Source organism: Mustela erminea, chromosome 13 (genome assembly GCF_009829155.1).
Source record: "Mustela erminea isolate mMusErm1 chromosome 13, mMusErm1.Pri, whole genome shotgun sequence".
NCBI classification, from domain to species: domain Eukaryota; kingdom Metazoa; phylum Chordata; class Mammalia; order Carnivora; family Mustelidae; genus Mustela; species Mustela erminea.
In genome coordinates, this window is record NC_045626.1 from 83,549,509 (window position 1) to 83,559,014 (window position 9,506).

At 44.6% G+C, this 9,506-nt stretch overlaps 1 long non-coding RNA gene across 1 annotated transcript; it reads left to right on the top strand.

The window, feature by feature from the left end:
• The first annotated feature begins 273 nt into the window (after nt 1–273).
• Nucleotides 274–8,810, top strand: LOC116572073. Its single transcript, XR_004278117.1, has 3 exons — nt 274–284; nt 4,198–4,199; nt 7,924–8,810. It is a non-coding gene; the product is annotated as an uncharacterized LOC116572073 (long non-coding RNA).
• The last annotated feature ends 696 nt before the right edge of the window (nt 8,811–9,506 follow it).

Sequence of the window (9,506 nt, forward strand, 5' to 3'; positions counted from 1 at the left end):
CCCTTCAGAGGGAGATTTTTCATTTTTTGCATATGCAAAAGACATGAATCACTGGCTCCCAGAAGACAGGTTGTAGAGAGGGTAACCTCTGGGATGGTGCCTGGTGATACCTTTGTGTAGTTCCGCGCCCCCGCCCCCGAAGGTGGTCTGGACTCGGTGATTTGCTTTTAATTAACAGAATATAGCAAAGTGATGGAATATCCCTTCTAGGATTAGTTTACAAACACACTGTGATGTCTGTCTTGGGCTCCCTCTCTCTTTTTTGCTCATTAGCTCTGAAGGAAGTCAGCTGCCATGTTGTGGGCTGTCTTAGAGAGGAGTGCACATGGCAAAGAACTTGTCTCCAGCCAGCAGCCCACAAGGCCCTGAGCCCCACCAAGAGCCATGTAAGTGAGCTGGGAAGTGGATCCTCCACCGTTTGAGCCATAGTATGACGGCAGCTCCAGCCAACACCTTGATCGTTGTGACGTTGTGAGTCCAAGCCCCGTACTGGGTGTAGAGATTACTAAAGAAGAAAGCATTGTGGATTTTAAGCTGCCACATTTGTAGTCATCTGTTCCATAGCAATAGGTAACTGATACAGGTGGTTAAAAAGAGGAAGAGGCATGCAGGTGAGAGGTCACAGTGACCTGGACTGAGACGATAGCAGCAGACCTCAGGGAGAAGGGAACAGATCCAAGATGTATTTTGCACATGGATTCGGCAGGAGTTGGTGATGGACTGGATGTGGAGGAGGCGGGGGAAGGCAGTGGCGAGGGTCAAGCCTCGGTTATCCCAGGGCACGAGCTTCCAGTGGGGAGGGGTGACTTCCTAAGAACAAACTCCCTGGGAGTAAAGAAGTACTTGTAGGGGCTCAATGAGTGAAATGTAAGGGTAGGTGGATGAGAACCTGCAGTCAAATGACACCACGTGTCATTTTCTCTGAGGCACGAGTGCTCTTCATCAGTTTCAGAAGAGTGACCCTGGTAGGTTAGGGTTGGTGAGGATGTGAGGAACCTGGAACCCTCATAAACTCTCATATATGTTTTATACTGGTTAGTGTGTAGATGATTTACAGCTGTGGGAAACAGTTCGGCAGCTTCTCTGAAAGCTAACCATAGAGTTCCCATATGTTCCAGCAATTCTGTCCTAGATATATACCCCCCAAAGAACCAAAAATAGGTATTCAAGCAAATACTTGTAAACAAATGTTTATAGCAGCACCATTCACAGCAGCTGGAGATGGAAACATCCCAGATATCTATCAACGTGAGCAAATTAACAAAATGTGGTATATCCACATGATGGAATATTATTTAGTCATAAAAAGGAAAGAAGCACTAATTCCTGCTACTAAACCTCAAAGACATGATGCAGAACAAGAGAAGCCAGAACAAAAGGTCACATATTGTATGATTTCATTCATATGACATTTCCAGAACAGGCAAACCCATAGAGACAAAAACCAGACCAGTGGTTGCCAAGGCCTGGGTGGAGAAGGGAATTGGGAGGAACCATTTCATTGATACAGAATTCCCTTTTAGGGTTATGAAAATGTTTTGAAATTAGATAGAGGTGGTGGTTGTATAGCGTTGAGAATGTGCTGAGTGCCACTGAATTGTACAGTTTAAGATAGTGGTCAATTTTATGTTCTGTGAATTTGACCTTAATTAAAAAAACCAATATGACAATTAGCCCCATTATTCTCAAAAGGATCTTTACTTTTTAAACTGGATTATTTCATAACACAGTTAAAAGGCCAGTTAAAGGGCGCCTGGGTGGCTCAGTGGGTTAAGCCGCTGCCTTCGGCTCAGGTCATGATCCCGGCATCCTGGGATCGAGTCCCGCATCGGACTCTCTGCTCAGCGGGGAGCCTGCTTCCTCCTCTCTCTCTCTCTGTCTGCCTCTCCGACTACTTGTGATTTCTCTCTGTCAAATAAAAAAAAATAAAATAAAATCTTAAAAAAAAAAAAGGCCAGTTAAAGTATTAACAGACCCCGGCTACTAGATGAATTTTCTAAGTGCTTGGAACAAGGGTGGTGAACTTGTGAGTCTGATGTGTTTAGTCAGTCACTTATTGGATAATCTGCTTGAGTAATTGCCAGGGAAGTATGTTCACTTTCTTTTGGCTTGGCTTGGTATAGCTCTCATTCCAAGTGGGGTCTTTGAAGATTTGAGATAAGGAAGCAGTTGAAAACCATATAGCCTTTCTCCCCTCCCCCCATGTTTTCCCTCTAGTTGGAGTTTCTTTTCCAATTTCAGAAGCATTGTGTATGTCATCAGTTTTTAAGAGCTGAACAAGTATAGGGATGCCTGGGAGGCTCAGTTGGTTAAATATCTGTCTTCAGCTCAGCTCGTGATCCTAGGGTCTTGGGCTCAAACCCCATGTTCGGCCGCAGGGAGGCTGCTTCTCCCTTTCTCTCTCTCTTTCAACTTCTCTCTCTCTCTCTGCAGCTCTGTCTGCTTGTGCTCTCTCTGTCAAATAAATAAATAAAATCTTTAAAAAAAAAAAAAAAAAAAAAAAAAGAGGGGCACCTGGGTGGCTCAGTGGGTAAGGCCGCTGCCTTCGGCTCAGGTCATGATCTCAGGGTCCTGGGATCGAGTCCCGCATCGGGCTCTCTGCTCAGCGGGGAGCCTGCTTCCTCCTCTCTCTCTCTCTGCCTGCCTCTCTGCCTACTTGTGATCTCTCTCTGTCAAATAAATAAATAAAAAATCTTTAAAAAAAAAAAAAAGAGTTGAGCAGTATAGCAGTTAATGCAAACAGTGGAAATCTATGAACTCACTACCAGAGGCAGCCTTTGTTAACTCTTTCCTACTGCCCTTCTCTGCAAACCAGGTTTGCATTTACCTGCCCCTAGCGTAGCACCTGTAACGGCAGCTGGCTTTTGTGGAAACACAACTTACCTCCTTTCCAGAAACTCTGCAGAAACCCAAGCTTTATTCTGTGGTAGGAACCAACACCTCTAAGATAATCTTCACCTACCTTATCTCATTTAACCTCCTAGCAGCCCTGGGAGGTGGGCGCAGACAGATAGATGACTGTCGTCATCCTTGTTTTATAGATGAGGAAGTAAGACTAGTCGAGATTAACTAAGCTTAACTAATCTTCAGTAACTGATCTAAAAATATTTATTGACAACCTACTGTGTGCCCAGCAATGAGCTGGATCACCCAGCTAAGTGGCAGCTCATCCTGGAACCGAGAACAGACCTGATTCTGGTGTCATAGCCCCATTTTCCAACCCAAGCACCATCAGTATAGCTGAGGCAAGGGTTACTGCGATGTGCTCCTTACTGCGCCTTGCCCAGAAGCCTTCCCACCTACTCAAGACAAGAAGAAATTGGTCTGAAGGCCTAGCAACACCTCTTCTAGCACAGTACTTCCAAAACCTTAAGGTGCAGACAGATCCCACGGGGATCTTATTCAAATGCATGCTTGGGTTCACTCTGCCTGAGCTGGGGCCTGAGAGTCTGTATTTCTCGCAAGTACCCAGGTGATGTCAGTGCTGCTAATTTATGACCCATTCTTTGCCTAGCAGGGTTCCAGTGCTCCCTTAGCCACCGTCTTCAACCTTGAGAGGCCGTTTTCCATGCCTCCATTTCCCAGGCCCATGTTCCTGAGTTCAGAATAATGCAGTCTTTGAGTGGCACCCCAGTTCAGTTTTGTAAGATATCACTTCAGGCATTGTAACACATATTCACTGAGCATCTACTCTAGGGATACAAGTTGGTCTCTACCATCAGAGAATTCAGGGTCTAAAGAAGGAAACAGGGGGCACTTGGGTGGCTTAGTCTGTTAAGCAGCTGCCTTCGGCTCAGGTCATGATCCCTGGGTCCTGGGATCGAGCCCCACATCAGGCTCCCTGCTTGGCGGGAAGCCTGCTTCTCCCTCCCCCTCTGCCTGCCTGTCTGCCCACTTGTGCTTTTTCTCTCTCTGTCAAATAAATAGATGAAGTCTTTAAAAAAATAATGAAGGAAGCAGATCAAGTAAAAGATAATATAGGCAACACATGGAAGTCTGGGCTAAGTACAAAGTGCGCTTGGGGCTGGAGGAAATACCAGGTCCTGAAGGAAGTGAGTTGAGTACCATTCCAGAGAAGACATGGGTTGGGGACTAGCACTGATGATTTAAGACATTGTAGTGAGAGAGAAGGGACCAGCAGCATGTTTGCCAGGCAAGTCAAATGAAGGAGAAGCTCCAGGACTCAGTGCTCAAGAGTTGTGGGGTTATCAGATCCAAGGATAGCTGGTTCTCTAGTGCAGTCAAGTTCTGTTCCAGCTTGGACAAGTCGTACAATTCCTCTGAGCAGTTAGAGCCTGGTGAAAGCTCACCATCAGAACAGAAATGCTTTGCTCAATTTTACAGAAATAACGTGCCCAGAGGCACACTAATCATCACACCCCTCTCCAGGTGACTTGAAAGTTCCAGTGATAAACTGGAAATCAGCAGGAGAGACCGACTGGAACACTGGTTTTCCGTTGTGGTGGTGTCTTCCTTTTTTTAACTGTGATTTTTCGAAATTAAATTCTCCCTATTGTGTTTGCTGGTTATAAAAGTTATATTACCTGAATATCCATTAGTAGGGGCTCGTTCAATAGCTTATAAACACTTATGCATTAAATAACATGGCAGCCATTGGACAAGAGGCCTATTATATGCACTGAAATGAAAGATGCTCATAGTAGAAAAAGTGAAAAGCAGTAAGATACTAAGTGTTTGAGATAAAGGCAATGCTTCTCGTAAGTAATAATGAAGGATTGTATTAAAGTCTTATTATTGACACACACACAAAGTCTTATTATTGACACACACACAAAGCTTTATTATTGACACACACACAGTTTTCTATACTTCAGATGTTTTTATATGCACTTGTAAATGTGTACTTGTCGTGAGATAGTCAGGGATGTGCAGACCAGCAGGAAGTACAATTATTTGTGGCAGGTGGTTGATTTATCGGTTACCACTATTCTCCAGGAAAGGTCCTTGATTTGCTGAACAAGTTTGGAGGTGAGTGAGGGGGAGCAGAGTGTGCCCAGCTGGTCCTCTGTGTGGTGGAAAAGGATGAGTCAGGAGAATGCTGGGAGAGGGGAAGAGGAGGGGCCATGGAGAGCGAAGAACAAGAGAAAAGGAAACCCCTGGGCTAGGGGAAAGGGAGAGGATGTGTATTGGGGTAGGAAAGGACTGGACTGATAGTTTGAACCCCGTGTGACGTGTCACTTCCCCTTGTTCCTCTAAAAAGCTTCAGTAAGTTTTGCTTTCAGGCATATATTTGCTTTGGAGCAGATCTACACAGTTCTGAGTCCTGTTTCAAGATTAACACTGGGTGATACCAGAAGCTGCCCAGCAGGGCCCAGTCACATCTGAGTTTGTTATGTGATTTTTTTTTTCCCCCTACAAAAATGGAAGTCTAACCCAAGAGAAATGAAAATATGTCCACCCAAACACTTGTGCGTGAGTGTTCCCAGCAGCATGATTCATAATAGCCAAAAAGTGGAAACAGAAGATGAATGGACAGACAAAATGTGACCTGTCCCTATGCTGAAATATTGGGCCATACAAAGGCAAGAAGTGCTGATGCACGCTACACTGTGCATGAATCTTGAAAACATTCCACTACCTGAAGGAAGCCAGACAGAAGAGGCCACATACTGTACGACTCTATTTATATGAAATGTCCAGGCCGGCAGATCTCTAGACACAAAGTAAATTAGTGATTGCCAGGGAGGAGGGGAACTGGGGGAATGGGGAGGGGGCAGTTGGGAGATGAAAGCCAAAGAAAGCCAATGGGTTTCTTTTTTGGATGATGAAAATGTTCTACAGTTGGCTGTGAAGATATGAACATACTAAAAATTTGAATTATGTGCTTTAAATAGTTGAATTGTATGTATGATCTACAGCAATCAAATTGTTCAAGTAAGGGATGGAGGGAGGGAAGGAAGGAAAGATGGGAGGAAGGAAGGAACCAAAGGGGAGCCAACCTTCCGTTCTTGTGATGAACCAGTGTCTGTCACACTTCAGTAGACTGAAGTAGACCAACCACTGAGGACCTTGTTAAAATGATTCCTAGGTGTGGGGGTGGAACCTGGGGTTCTGCATTGCTTCGAAGCTGCCTGGTGATGCAATTGCTTCCACGTGGTCCTAGGTGGCTCTGGTGAGCGAGTGTAGACACCTCCACGGTGCCTGTCACTCAACAGCCCCTGCCTAGGTGATGGGCCTAACTACAAGCGAGTGCCATATGATCTCATCCTCCAGCCACAGCTGACTGGCTCAGGAATAGGCATCTGACTCAAGCCGGGCCAACAGGAAGCTCCTGGCAATTGAGACTTAAACATTAAGCCAGTCACAGGTTGTAGTGTCCAGGCTGAGGCAGTCATTGTCTGTCCCATGAATATTGAAGTGGTGAAAGCCCTTCTGCGGAGCAAGGAGAAGGCTGTGGAGAGAAGCAGAAAGGAACAGTGTTCCCGGCTTACTGCACTTCTTGTCCCACAGCCTTCTCCAAACATCTCCCTTTTGCTTAGAGTGGCACCTCGTCCCTCCAAATGCCATCAAATGGCCACTGTTGTTTTTTTTTTTAATGGACATTTAAGTTGTTTGATTTTTCTGCTAGTAGAAATAGCAGTGTCATGCTTTTCATATTTGTCCAGTTGTTTTCTTGGATACATTTTTAGCAGTGGATTCCTATTGGAGAGGCCGTACTAGGTTATATTCTCCCAGAGCAGGAGAGCACACGCTGGTGGTGGTGGTGGTGTTTGTTATTTCACCTAAACTTCTGTTCTTCAAATATATCACAATAAGATCTTACAGTCTGTGAATGGAAAATTTAAGCATTTGCTGAGCTTGGACTTGGCTCCAGTCCTTCAGCTTCTCAGAGTTGGAAGGAACCCTAGCAATCCTGTCCTGCATTTCCTCAGCATCCCTCCTTTGGAACACTTCCCCTGACCCGGTGTGAACCATCTCACACACAGGCTTTTCTGCCACCGGCTTCCCTCGCTGTTTGCCAGTGACCCAGGTCTCTCCTTTGGGAGCCACAGAAACACCATCGCTTTCCTGGGACAGATTTTCATATGTCTCACTTGGTAGCCTTGTTACTTACTGTGATAAAAAAACAAAAACAAAAACATGTAAGGTAAAATTTACCATCATAACCATTTCGAAGTGTATAGTTGAGGGGATCTAAGTATATTCGCATTGGTGTACAATCAGTCTCCACAGTTTTCTCCTCCCACAAAACTGCAACTCTGTGCTTATTAAACAACAGCTTCACTTGGTAGCCTCTTGAAGCCCAAACGGAAAAGTGGATTTGGAAAAGGCACACTTACTAAAGAATTGTAATACCTCACTTGACAGTCGTGATTTCCACTTTCCAGCTGAGAAACAAGACACAGAGGTTACTCAAATATACAGGTATATGACACTTCGATGTAGCTTAAAAATAAACTGTCAGACTCTCCATTTTTATCACCACCATCATCATCATCGTCATCATCTACCATCACCAGATAATGTACAGAAGTGACTTCCTTTCCGCCACCCTGGCAACGGGATTAAAGAGAGGAGTCTTCTCCCTCTCCCTCTGCTGCTCCCCCTGCTTGTTCTCTCCCTCTTTCTCTGTAAAATAAATAAGTAAAATCTTAAAAAAAAAAAATAAAAGGAAAGAAAGTAAGGGAAAAAAAAAAGGAAGCAAACACCAATCTTTTTTTTTTTTAAAGATTTTATTTATTTATTTGACAGAGAGAGATCACAAGTAGGCAGAGAGGCAGGCAGAGAGAGAGAGAGAGGAGGAAGCAGGCTCCCTGCTGAGCAGAGAGCCCGATGCGGGACTCGATCCCAGGACCCTGAGATCATGACCTGAGCCGAAGGCAGCGGCTTAACCCACTGAGCCACCCAGGCGCCCCAAACACCAATCTTTCTGAAGGAAGTTCTGGTCCCTGTTTTATTAAGTGCGGTCCCCAAACCAGCGGTAGCAGCAGCATCTGGCACTTAGTAGGTACCCCTTAAATATTTCTTCTTGGGGCCACAAGATTGGGAGCCGGATTTATATTTCACTGATTTTTTTCTTACCATGTGTATTTCCTTTTGAAAAAAGGTTCATAAAATCAGTATGAATCAATATCAATAAATATCAGTCCCCTTTTATCCTTCCCAAAATTGCTGAATGAGAGCTGGAAGTGACCATAGGGGTGACGCAGCTTGCCGGAGTTACCCCAGACAGCTCTGTGACTCTGGCTGCTGCTTTATTTTTTTTATTCGAGGGGAAATTCATAACCTAACATTGGCCATTTAAGGTAAACAATTCTTTGTCATTTGTTACATTCACAGTGATATGCAACTAGGTTTTTAAACATTACAGTTCCAAAACATTTTCATCATCCCAAAAGGAAACCCCACACCCATTAAGTAGTCACTCCCCAACCTCCAGCCTCTGTAACCACCAGTCTACTCTCCATCTCTATGGACTTGTCTATTCTGGACTTTTCATATACACGGAATCCTGCACTATGTGGCCTTCTGTGTCTGGCTTCTTTCTCTCAGCCTCATATCTTTGCGGTTCGTCCATGTTGCATCATGTGTCAGTGCTTCCACCTCTTTTCATGGTTGAATATATTCCATTATGTGAATAGACCACATTCTGTTTATCCCTTTATCTGGTGATGGACATTTGGATTGTTTTCCACCCTTTGGCTACTACCAGTAGTACTGCTATGAACATTCGTATAAAAGGTTTTGCTGGAGTCTCTCTGTTCAGTCATTTGGGGTATGTGATCCTGGCCTCTTGATTCCCTCATTGCATTGCCTGCCAGACGTAACTAGGGTACACTGTGTCCTAACACGGTCTTTTTTTTTTTTTTTTTTTTTAAGATTTTATTTACTTATTTGACAGAGATCACAAGTAGGCAGAGGCAGGCAGAGAGAGAAGGAAGCAGGCTCCCCGCCAAGCAGAGAGCCCGATGCGGGGCTCTATCCCAGCACCCTGGGATCATGACCTGAGCTGAAGGCAGAGGCTTTAACCCACAGAGCCACCCAGGCGCCTAACACGGTCTTTGAAAGACCCGCACCAAGTAGGTCTATCAGCTCTTGGAGAAGATGGCGCTGTAGTTGTACCTATTGCCCACGAGGTGGCGGTGACACTTAAAACAAAACAAATTTTTAAAAAACTTCCTGGCCAAGCCAGTTCTCCAGGCTACCGGGAAAGTTCCTGTGTCCTTTATTCAACCAGAAGCCAAACGTTTGCTCTTGGATACTCAGCAAGACCAAAGGCAGAAACAGCAGCTTTACACCCAATACTCCTGTGACTGACCCATATACAAATACCCAGAGAGATTAGGTTGTTCATAACCTGAGAACTTTGTTTTTTGTCAGACAGCTACTTAGGGGATCTAATTGGTTCCTGTAGATTAGTGAGTGTCTAGGATGTCTAAGTGTCAACATTATATAATTTAGTTTTGGAATCTAGGTAATATTTGGCAGGATGAGGTCCAAAGACGACAATCAAGAAAGAATTCTTTGAAGCAAAATGGGGTTTT